Below are 12,263 nucleotides of genomic sequence, written 5' to 3'. Positions count from 1 at the left end.
CTGATGACTTATGATATAGAGTATCTTTTCACATGCTTATTTGCCATCTATATTTCATCTTTGTTGAGGTGCTGTTTTCGGTCCATTTTTAATCATGTTGTTTGTTTTTTCTTCTTTTCAAGTTTGTAAGAGTTCTTTGTATATTTTGAATAACATATTTTATCAAATGAGTCTTTTGCAAATGATTCCTCACAGTCTGTGCTTGCCTTCTCATTTTATTGGGATTGTCTTTAACAGGACAATCCCAATAATGAAATTTAATGAAGTCCACGTTATCAATTATTTTTTTCATAGATCATGTATTTGGTGTCATATCTAAAAAGTCACCATTATATTCCAAGTCATCTAGATTTTTATCTGCACATAGATTTTTAATACATGAAATTACTCTTTCACTAATATCTGTTTTGTTATGACTAATGACAAAAAGTTATGAGCATATTTATCTCCATATTAGTTACATGCATTTTCACTCAATAATATACATAATTTTGTAATTGTTTTCCTTTCCCCTGTGTTATATTTGTTTTGATTATATTTACTCAAAAGCAACTTTATGTCTGTTGATTCGAATTATTTACATTTGGTTTTGGGGTGTCTTTATTTTTCATTGTATGGTAATTATCTTTCATTTTAATTTTTCCATGACAATTTGGAAGTTTTAAAATTGGTACTTTATAGAGAGTTGGAAAAGCATTTTTCAAAAGTAATCTATATGCCTGCTGATTCCTTACATCCTAACTCCAGACTTACTACATTTAGTCTCTGGAGTTGTCCAGGAATGTGTGTTTGTCTTATTTTGTTTTAAGCTTCCCAGGTGAGTTTAATATGCAACCCGAGGCCTGGTGCAGTGGCTCACGCCTGTAATCCCAGCACTTTGGGAGTCCGAGACAGGAGGATCATCTGAGGTAGGGAGTTCAAGGCCAGCCTGGCCAACATGGTGAAACCCCATCTCCACTAAAAATAAAAAATTAGCTGGGTGTGGTGGCACGTGCCTGTAATTCCAGCTACTCGGGAGGCTGAGGCACGAGAATTGCTTGAACCTGGGAGGCGGAGGCTGCGGTGAGCCGATGTTGTGCCACTGCACTCCAGCCTAGGCAGCAGAGTAAGACTCTGTCTCAAAAAAAAAAAAAAAAAAAAAAAAAAATGCAACCTGAGTAGCTTAAAGTAATTGTATAACAAAATCAGAGCTTTGACGTAAATATGAAAAATATAAGGTTTGCAGAGATGTAGGAAGTAGAATCATCTTTTTCTTGGTCTTCTTTTATTTTGTCCTTTAGCTTTGTCAAGTACAGTCCCTTACTCTAACATAAACGTTTTTCTATTGTTGAGTAAAACCATATTCTAAAGCAAAAAACCTTCTCTAAAAAGAAGCTACCTTAAAATTTAAACATTTATCATAGGATGAGCAGGCTAGATATGTCTTTTTTTTTCTTTTTTGAAAAAAATGGAAAATAATTAGAATCAGAAAACCTATGTTAAAATAACTGCACTGACATTAACATGTGTTTCATATTTGAGGAAGGGGGTTCAGAAGACCACAGGAGTTAGGGAAGGAGGGGAAAAGAAAGTAAAATCACCCAAGGAAGTTTTAAATTAACTCATCTAATCTGATTTTCCTTAAAAGAGAGAGGAAAAGTGGGTATGGGTAGGGGTGGAGAAGAATCTGCAAAGAGAAAGGAGGAAGAAAAGGGGTAAAGAGAGAGGGAAAAGAGAAGGGCAAGGGCAAAGCGAAATGGGGATTGTTTCATACTATACACGATGACACTCCAACACCAGGATTCTGCCAGTACCAACCTAGACTCTCTAAGAGCTTCAGCAGAGAGGTTGAGGAGGAAGGAAACATACAGTTCATAAAAGCCAGGGGAGGTAGTTCCGCATGGGCTCACTGGTTGAAAACCACTTGTATACGACAATTTCTCAGGCGGTATTGATAACCATAAAAAACTAGAAATTTGGCCAAGGGGTGAGACTCCCAGTGATGGGAGTCCCATCCCAAGGACTAACTGAAGACCAGGGAGGAATGTTAACAGCCACATCTGTATCTTCTATGGCAATTGCTTCCGGGAGGAGCAGGGCAGCAGGAAGGTGGGCAGGAATGCTAGGTACTTGGCTTCTGGATCCCTCCTCCCTGATTATTCAATAAGCGCTTCTTACTTGTTCAAGTATCAGTTTCTCATTTGTAAAACAGAAATGATAATATCTAAGCAGAGTTGCCTGAGGATTAGGCAAGATAAAATATTTCACATATTGTAGGGTGTCAGTAAATGATAGTCGTTTAATAGTTGAGCGTGAGAGAGAGATTAAATATCTATCTTCATCCAAAAAAGGGGGGATTGTGTTATTCATTGTTGGACCTAAATTCTCAAAGAGACTTCAAAGTAGAGTGGACTATATAAATGGTTGAGAACCATTTACCAGAATAGATGAGCAAAAACAAGTTACAGTTACAAGTTCAAGTAGAGTTGAATAATAGAACTTGGTCAAAAATGCTAATCAGTAATGGAGTTCAAACATTCAGCTTCTAAAATGCTATTTGCTAAAAAGAGAGTCTTGAACCATCTATTAAAACCTACTGCAGAAATAATTCATAACATTTCACTCCTTCTCAGGACAGTTATATGCATACAGCATGTTGACTTGTGAATTGGACAAAAAGGAGCCAACAGTAGCATATTTCATAGTCGTTAGTAACCCCCAGACCATTTTACAACAGAAATAAAAAAATAAAATGAGGCTAAAAATTTTAACTTCTTCTGCTATTAAGACACTTTTTTTTTTTTTTTTTTTTTTTTTTTTTACTTTGCAGGAAAATCACAATTAAATGTAAAGAAACTAAAATGAACTTGTTAAATTGGATTATTTCACTTTTACATCACTGTCAAGAAGTAGCCATAATTTGTACTGAATCAGCAAAACATGATGTAAAAGTAAAAATTAGCTTTAAGTAAATTAAAATTATTATTAAGATTAAAATATCCTTTTATTTTCTACAGTCCCAAAACACAAAGTACTCATTGAATTTGTGGATAGAAATGGAAATAAAATGTTAAGCGAATAAAAATGATCTGAATGACTGAATTGCTCTCCTTTTAAAATAAGCAAAACCTTCCTCAAATAATGAAATGAAAGGTAAAAAAATAAATAAATAAATAAATAAATAAAATACCCAGTTATTTTAGACACCAACTATTTCTAGGACCCAGCTCTCTGCTTGCTCTAATGTTCTTGGCTTACAAAGCGTCCCACTGTGGAAGATGGTCTAAAGTAGCTGCCACATTTTCTCTATCACTTCCCAGGGGTAAATTCTGATAATTTAAATAGATTTCAAAGATTTACCTAGCATATTTATCTGAAGTGGCCAAAAAAATGGCTTGATTTTAGGCTGTAATTACATCAGATATGGTTTTTATAATTAAGTGATATTTACTCTTAAATTTATTCTAGTACAAAAAAATATAATATCTGGAATATAGTTTCTCCTATGACCTCAGCTTTGGGCTGACAAGAATCTCCCAGTGGACAAATCCACTATGAGTTTCTCAGTACTGACCTTACCTGATCCCTCCATGGTATCTGATCCTGTCAACCATCCCTTCTGGAATTAAATGTCTTCTTTTTCATTCATCATTACACTCCTAGGACATTTGGCTTTTCTCCCTCTCAGACTTCTGTGTGATACAGTGGGTAAGTGTGCAACGCAGGAATCAGCAGCTTACTTTAATCCTTGCTCCAGAACAGACTATGTCTGTTTCATTGTGCAGATTACTTAAACTGCAGGTGCCTCAGTTATCTCATCTGCAAATAGGGATTATATTGGTATTTCTTGTTAATGAGACCTTACTATCCAAGTGGAAAGGCATACTTATTAGGTGTTTTTTTGTGTAATACCCTTTTAATTAATTATATAAATGCACTAAGCAATAAATACTTTAAACATGAAAATATTACAAAATTAGTACATCAAAATGTGTGGGTTTAATTGATAACTATAAAATCTAGGTTGAAAATAAATGGGGATTTATTAACCTTTGTGCATACTTGGCCTTTTATAATAAAATATTGAAAGTACTGATTCACGATTACATAGATTTAACAATTTTTCAGCATTAAATTATAAATTACAAAGAGATACACACACACACACACACACACATATATGTTGTGGCCTTGTAATATATATAGAGTACATGTGATTCTCTTAGATGTTTAAACAACCAAAAACATACAATATCTAATATTATATTAATCAAAAGAATAACCAGCACACTTAAACAAAAACTGCTTTTAAAGTTGTTAATAAAATTATTTAAATTATTTTTATCATTATCTATTTTTATTTGCTTATTCTTTTTTTTTTTTTTTTTTTTTTTTTTTTGAGACGGAGTCTCGCTGTGTCGCCCAGGCTGGAGTACAGTGGCCGGATCTCAGCTCACCGCAAGCCCCACCTCCCGGGTTTACGCCATTCTCCTGCCTCAGCCTCCCGAGTAGCTGGGACTACAGGCGCCCGCCACCTCGCCCGGCTAGTTTTTTGTATTTTTTAGTAGAGACGGGGTTTCACCGTGTTAGCCAGGATGGTCTCGATCTCCTGACCTCATGATCCGCCCGTCTCGGCCTCCCAAAGTGCTGGGATTACAGGCTTGAGCCACCGCGCCCGGCCTGCTTATTCTTTCTTTCCAGAATATCTTCCTAAGGCTTTTAGTAGTTTTCCCATTATTATGCCTTTTTAGAGTTTCAACAATCTTATTATATTCTATACAAAAATATGTGAAATTTTGAGCCACCCAAGGTTATAGAATCTGGGGCAATATAGGAAAGGGTACTTATTGGGAAATATTACCTATTAACCTAGCTGCAAAAAATTTCTAAACAAAACATAAGAAAACCATACCTAGGGATATCAATAAAAAAGAATATAATGAAGATTGGTTAGTCTCAGAAGAGCAAGGATGATTTAATACTGTAAAATCTATTTTTACAGACCATAACACTGGTGTATTGATGTACTTAAAGCAAAATAGTAGGGAATATTTTGATATATGCCAAAGAATAATTTCATTAAATTCAGTTTCCATTCATGATTCTAAAAACAAATAAAAAAATTTTTGCAAGCTAAGAATAGTTCTCCTTATTTTAATTAAATGTATCTAGGAAAAACTAAAACAAACATGATAATTAATGATAAATCTTTGGAAGCTTTATCTTAAAAGCCAGAAACAATACAAGGGTATCCGTATCATTGCTACTATTCAAAATGTAATAGGCAGTTGCAGTCAAGAATAATATTAAAAAGAAAAAGAATATAAATACATGAAGAGACACCATATTTATTTTTTAAATATTTACATAAAAATCTCAGAAGAATCTGTACATACAAAAAATAGATTATGTCCAAATAAAAAGAGATTTCTGAATAAACAATTAATACAGAAAAGTTAGTGATACGGGTTTTAGTGCCAGTAAAGATGGCTTTTGGCTCCTGTCTCTAAAAGCAACTTTGAAGGACTAAAGAAGGAAACTTGAAATCCAGGATACTATAGACCAAAAGAAAAAAAAAAAAAAAACTTGAGCTAAGCCTCTGGAAAATGAAAAGCTATTTTAAAAATGTTAGAGAAAGAGGTTAGTCAGTGCAGCTCTGCAAGAATAAATTAGTAAATAGGAGTTCGAGTTATTCTTTATAACTACTGATATGTATGCAACAACAATAAAAATTTAGCAAAGCTATACAAGCAATATAATTACTATGCTTGACCAAATGGACATATAGAGAATTCTATATTTATTTATTACAGAATATACATTTTTCCCAAACACACAAGAACAATTTATCTCTCTCTTGATTTTTTCTATGTCCCCCCTATTCACAATATAGACCTGGCACGGGACCTGGGCTGAGGTGTATATGTGGTGTGTTTACTCTATCTCTTTTTTCTGTACAGTCAATGCAAGCACACAGTTGGTGGTAAGCACCAGGAGGCCAACAATTTCTAAAACTTGATCACATACTAGCTTAGAAAGTATGTCTTAACAAATTGCTAAATGTTGGCAATCTACATGAGTAGATTATATTCCCTGACATCAAAACACAATTAAGTTAGAAAATTATAACAAAAGGATAAATCAACCCTACATATATTGGGAAAGAAAAAAAAAAACAATTCTAGGTTACCTATGGCTCAAAAAAAGAAATAACAATGAAATTTGAAAAATATTTAGAATTAAATGAGAGTAAAATACTGCATATAAAACCTTATGACGTGCAAGAAAATGGCACTTCAGAGGAAATGTTACATAAACATTCATCTAACATCAAGGGAAACCTAAAAATTAACTAGCTAACATTAGAAATGAGAAAAATAACAACAAAATAGACCCCAAAAAACATAGAAGTAAAGAGAAATTTTAAGAGCAGATATCGGTGATATACAGAACAAAATCTGACAACAGTCAACAAAGCCAATATGATAAAAATAATTAGTTTTCAGAAAAATTCAAATTAAAAGCGTAATGAACTTCTATTTCACACTAACTAGAATGGCTAACATTAAAAAAAAAACTGACACTACCAAATTTTGAGGAATATAGAACAATGAAACTCTAATACGTTGCTGATGGAAGTGAAAATAAGCTATAACAATGTAGGAAATCTATTTGTCTGTGCTTTTGTAAGTTAACTGCATACCTACACCTTGACCTAGAAATTTCATTCCCAAAGCAATGAAAACACTGTCATAAAAAGACTTGTACAAGAATGCCTATAGCACTGTTTTTCGCAATAGTCCCAAACTACAAACAACTCAACCATCTGTCAGTGGGAAAATGGATGAACAATTTGTGGTATGTTTATATAATAGGATTATTCTCAGTAACAACAAAGAACGAATTACTGCTACATGCAACGACATGCATAAATATCAAAAATATTACACTGAGTGAAAAAAGCCAAACACAAAAGTGTGCATACTATATTATTTCATCTATGCGAAATTCAGGCACAGACAAAACTACTGCATGGTGATGGTCTATGGGAGGTGTAAGGATTGAATGGAAGGTGGCATGATGGATATAGTATATATTAGTGGTGGTAACATGGGTGTACATATGTATCAAAACTCAATGAAACAGATTAAATTTGTAAAGATGACCACAGTAATATCTCCCATACTGTATGTTGTTGTGCAATGTGACCTTTCCACTCCCCCAAACAAGAGATACAGTCTAATCCCAATCCTTGTGAATCTGGGCTTAATTTAGTGACTTAGTTGACTAACAGAATGTGGCAGAAGTGACACTCTAGGACTTTAGAGGCCAAACTACTAAAAAGGCCCTACAATTTGCTCCTGGATCTCTTGGGACATGCAGAATCCAGCCACCATGCTATGAGAAGACAATGTCACATGGAGAGCCATGTTTAGAGGATCAGGTTTATAGTTCTAACCAAGTGCCCAAGTAACAGCAAGCAGAAACTGCCTGGCATGTGAGAGAGCCATTTTGATTGTCCAACCCAATCAACCCTTCAGATGACTACAGACTCAGTTGACATCAAACCACATCCTGTGGTTTAAGGAGACACCCCAAATGACAATTATCCAGACAAGACAGTCAACTCCAAAACTGTGAGAGTTGATTAAAACAAATGTTTTAAGCCACTAAGTTATAGATAACCAGGACTCTGACTGAATTGTGTGGACATTTGTACATTTCACTACACGCAAATTTGCCCTCAGTACAAATAAGATTGTAAGAGAAAATACTGTATTGGAATTAGTGACATATAACAGAAATAAAAAGGGCTCACACAGTATAGAAGCATATTTCTCTCTGATGTACAAAAAGAAAAAAGAAAAGAATCTAAAAGTTCAAAAACAATGTAGGGTGTATTTGGCAGCTTCACAATCATGAGATCAGCCTCTGTCTAAATCTTCCTTTCATGGTCCTTGTTAGGCCTCCCCTGAGTTCAAGTTGTTCACAGGCTCATGTAGCATCAAATCACTGGGGAGCCACTGTTGGTCACTATGTATTATTGATCCTCATCTTCAAAGAAGCACTGTTAATCAAGTCTGCTTTTCATCCCTTTGTCATTCTCTCACGTTCAGGATGCCATTATCTCTATCCTCGATTAATACAATAACTGCTTATCTATCATTCTCCTTCTGACCTTTCTTCCTCCTGAGAAAAGAGAAATAACTCAGAGCAGTCTGACTAGTGCTGCCTCACCCATTATCTTCATGTTCTTGGAATCTGTGGCACAAAAACCAGGTATACCTAATCAACAGTTTGTTATTTTAATGTAAGTTATTGGTAAACAACTTAGGAACTGCCTCTTCTTTCCTTTAAAAACCCACATGTAACTGCTGCTACTTGGAGCATATACTCATGGCAACTTGAATTGTCTCTTGGGCTGCAGTCCTCAAATCTGACCCAAATAAACTCTCTATATTAATTTTCTCTCCATTTTTTCCTTTAGGTTGATATTCTAGTCTCATCTTTTACATGATTCAGAAACATAAATCTCCTAATCATTTCACTCTTCTACCAGCCTTTCAGACCCTTTAATTTCAGACCCTGTAATACAACCTTATTGCCAATAAAATAAAATCCAAACTCATAGGGACTATCCAGATTCCTGGAGCATAAGGTTTGAATATATGCTTTATATTTATATCTATTGTTCTGGGGAAAAAAATGTAGTTTTGGTTTCTATTATAAAGTTAAATTTTCTCTTTCTCTCTCTCTCTCTCTCTCTGTCTTTCCCTCTCTCTCTATATATATATTCACATATTCACATATATATACACACACACATATATATTATAAATCCTAATTGCAAACCTTTGGTGCAAAATATGTTGGAAAATGGATTATCTTATTCATTTTGGGGTCCCACACACTTACATTAGAAAACACCATTTGGAAACTTACAGAGTAGTGTAAAGGGAAAAGTGAGGCAATGTAACAAAATGTCCCTTTTGGAAATAGTTAAAAAAATAAAGATGATTGGTTTGTAAAAGTGAAGTAGAGACACATAGGTGATGGGATATCACTGATGTCTCTTAAGTATGAAGGCTTTGCATATTTTGTTTAGTAACTCCTCTGTCTTCATGGTTTGTACTTCTCTACTCTGAGGGTGTGCGTGTGTGTGTGTGTATTTGTGTGTAATTTTTAATAGTTTTGTTTTGACAATTAAGTTATTAATTTATTCACAAAAGTGTTCTGGCAGAAGATAAATGTAGAATTTCATTTCTATATGGATAACCATATAGATACATAGAGACATACGTAGTTGGATAGAAGAAGGTTTTCTTCCATTCATGCCTGAACTTCAAGGCAGAAAACTGAAGCTGTCTTATGCTATGACTTAAAAAGACAAAAGTAAAAAGCTAAGCTTGTGGAAGAGATGACAGTAAGTGTTACATAGGGAGAAACAAATTTCTTGGGATTGTGGAGAAAGAGAGATATCTCCTGAGACTGGAATGTAGCAGAAGTCATTCAGATACATGTCCTCTGTTGGAGTGGCACTCCCAGGAGGTGACAGTACCTCAAAAGAAATGGCTGGGCCTTGTGCCTTAGGAGACTGGACCCCACAGCCTAGAAGAGGCATAAAAATCTTTCCTGGGCCTAACTGTGGCCCATAAGAGGTATGTCAAACCAGAGGAGGCCGTATAGATGGGACAATTGACCCAATACCCTGAGGTATCTCTCCAATGCTTTGTTGATGTATGAGCACTGTGAAAGGAAATTAAATTTTGGGACCCCAAACTCATCTAGCCAAAAGGAAAAGTCACGCTGGGAACTGGGTCACGCAAACCTGCCTCCACCTTTTGGTTGCTAAATAAGATGGCCCGCTACAAGATGAAAAGCTAGTTGCCTCCTCCATGTTTTGCCCACAAGGAAATTCCTGGTTAGCTGTTAAAACTTCACCATGGCAATGCACATTGATAGCTTTATACAAATGCAGTCACCCCAGTTTTCCAGACACAAATGCATATCCGGTTGTTCCCCTACCCCATTTGTCTGTGTTATCTTATGTAAATGAAGATTACCCCCATTTTTCCTTTGACCCTTTTGTTTATGTGAAAACTGCATGCTTCTCAATATACCACCCTTTCCCTTCTAAATTTGGACCCCTGAAAATCATTTTCAGAGAAAGGCATAGACCTGTCTCCCAGGTGCGTCCTTAACTCTGGCAAATAAATCTCCAAAAATGATTGAGACTTGTCTTCCATTGACAGTACCCAGGACCTTTGTAAACCCTGGGGCAAGGGCAGGTCTAATAACAATTGAGAGCAAATATTCAAGCAGTCAAGCAGAACAGAGTCTTGGAGTAGAAATTTATAGAAAGTACAGAAACACTATTTATTGCATATGTATGTTAATGAACTGATTCATAACTACTATGTAAATTTTAACTTTATAGTACTATATTTAAAAATTGGCAATTTTTTTTTCAGAAATAGTAAGTATAAATATAATCTGTAATTAATACAAAACAGTAATATTCAAAATACTGAAAACTGAAGCATTTAAAGTATTTACAGGTGCTTTAGAAACCCTTGGACAAGATAGGAAGAATAAATACTGTGAAAATGGCCATACTGCTCAAAGTAATTAATAGATTTAATGCTATCCCCATCAAGCTACCATTGACTTTCTTCACAGAATTAGAAAAAACTACTTTAAATTCATATGGAACCAAAAGAAGAGCCCATATAGCCAAGACAATCCTAAGCAAAAGAACAAAGCTGGAGGCATCAAACTACCTAACTTCAAACTATACTACAAGGCTACAGTAACCAAAACAGCATGGTACTGGTACCAAAACAGATATATAGACCAATGGAACAGAACAGAGGCCTCAGAAATAAGGTCACACATCTACAACCATCTGGTCTTTGACAAATCTGACAAAAACAAGAAATGGGGAAAGGATTTCCTATTTAATAAATGGTGTTAGGAAAGCTGGCTAGCCATATGCAGAAAACTGAAACTGGACCCCTTCCTTACACCTTATACAAAAATTAACTCAAGATGGTTCAAAGACTTAAATGTAAAACCTAAAACCATAAAAACCCTAGAAGAAAACCTAGGCAATACCATTCAGGACATAGGCACGGGGAAAGACTTCATGACTAAAACACCAAAAGCAATGGCAACAAAAGCCAAAATTGACAAATGGGATCTAATTAAACTAAAGAGCTTCTACGTAGCAAAAGAAAGTATCATCAGAGTGAACAGGCAACCTACCTAATGGGAGAAACTTTTTGAAATCTGTCCATCTGACAAAGGGACAGAATCTACAGATTCTACAAGGAATTTGAACAAATTTACAAGAAATAAACAACCCCTTCAAAAAGTGGGTGAACAGACACTTCTTAAAAGAAGACATTTATGCGGTCAACAAACATATGAAAAGAGGCCATCATCACTGGTCATTAGAAAAATGCAAATCAAAACCACAATGAGATACCATCTGACACCAGTTAGAATGGCAATTAAAAAGTCAGGAAACAACAGCTGCTGGAGAGGATGTGGAGAAATAGGAATGCTTTTACACTGTTAGTGGGAGTGTAAATTATTTCAACCATTGTGGAAGACACTGTGGTGATTCCTCAAGGAACTAGAACCAGAAATACCATTTGATCCAGCAATCCCATTACTGGGTATATACTCAGAGGATTATAAATCATCCTACTATAAACGCACATGCATACATATGTTTATTCTAGCACTATTCACAATAGCAAAGACTTGGAACCAACCCAAATACTCATCAATGATAGACTGGACAAAGAAAATGTAGCACATACACACCATGGAATACTATGCAGCCATTAAAAAGGATGAATTCATGTCCTTTGAAGGGACATGGATGAAGCTGGAAACCATCGTTCTCAGCAAACTAACACAGAAACAGAAAACCAAACACCACATGTTCTCACTCATAAGTGGGAGTTGAACAATGAGAACACGTGGACACAGGGAGTGGAACATCAAACACTAGGGCCTGTTAGGAGTGTGGGGCTAGGGGAGGGATAGCATTAGGAGAAATGCCTAATGTAGATGATGGGTTGATGGTGCAGCAAACCACCATGGCACATGCATACCTATGTAACAAACCTACATATTCTGCACATATATCCCAGAACTTAAAGTATAAGGAAAGAAAGAAAGAAAGAAAGAAAGAAAGAAAGAAAGAAAGAAAGAAAGAAAGAAAGAAAGAAAGGAAGGAAGGAAGGAAGGAAGGAAGGAAGGAAGGAAGGAAG

At 35.4% G+C, this 12,263-nt stretch overlaps 1 protein-coding gene and 1 non-coding gene across 8 annotated transcripts in view; both read right to left on the bottom strand.

The window, feature by feature from the left end:
* TMEM232 (transmembrane protein 232) overlaps positions 1–12,263 on the bottom strand; it is a 318,910-nt gene that overhangs the window by 264,578 nt on the left and 42,069 nt on the right. The window contains exon 2 of one of the 7 annotated variants that reach the window (XM_050793060.1): positions 3,559–3,798. The exons of the other annotated variants lie outside the window; for them this stretch is intronic. The gene's annotated coding sequence lies outside the window, so the exon portion shown is untranslated. The remainder of the gene's footprint in view (positions 1–3,558; positions 3,799–12,263) is intronic. 7 annotated transcript variants of the gene reach the window in all.
* Positions 5,847–5,979, bottom strand: LOC126957784 (small nucleolar RNA SNORA51). Its single transcript, XR_007726951.1, has one exon. It is a non-coding gene; the product is annotated as a small nucleolar RNA SNORA51 (small nucleolar RNA).

The sequence above is a fragment of the Macaca thibetana genome, chromosome 6 (genome assembly GCF_024542745.1).
Source record: "Macaca thibetana thibetana isolate TM-01 chromosome 6, ASM2454274v1, whole genome shotgun sequence".
NCBI lineage: Eukaryota > Metazoa > Chordata > Mammalia > Primates > Cercopithecidae > Macaca > Macaca thibetana.
The sequence above is the reverse complement of the archived record's forward strand: the minus strand, read 5'-3'. Positions and strand labels throughout refer to the sequence as shown.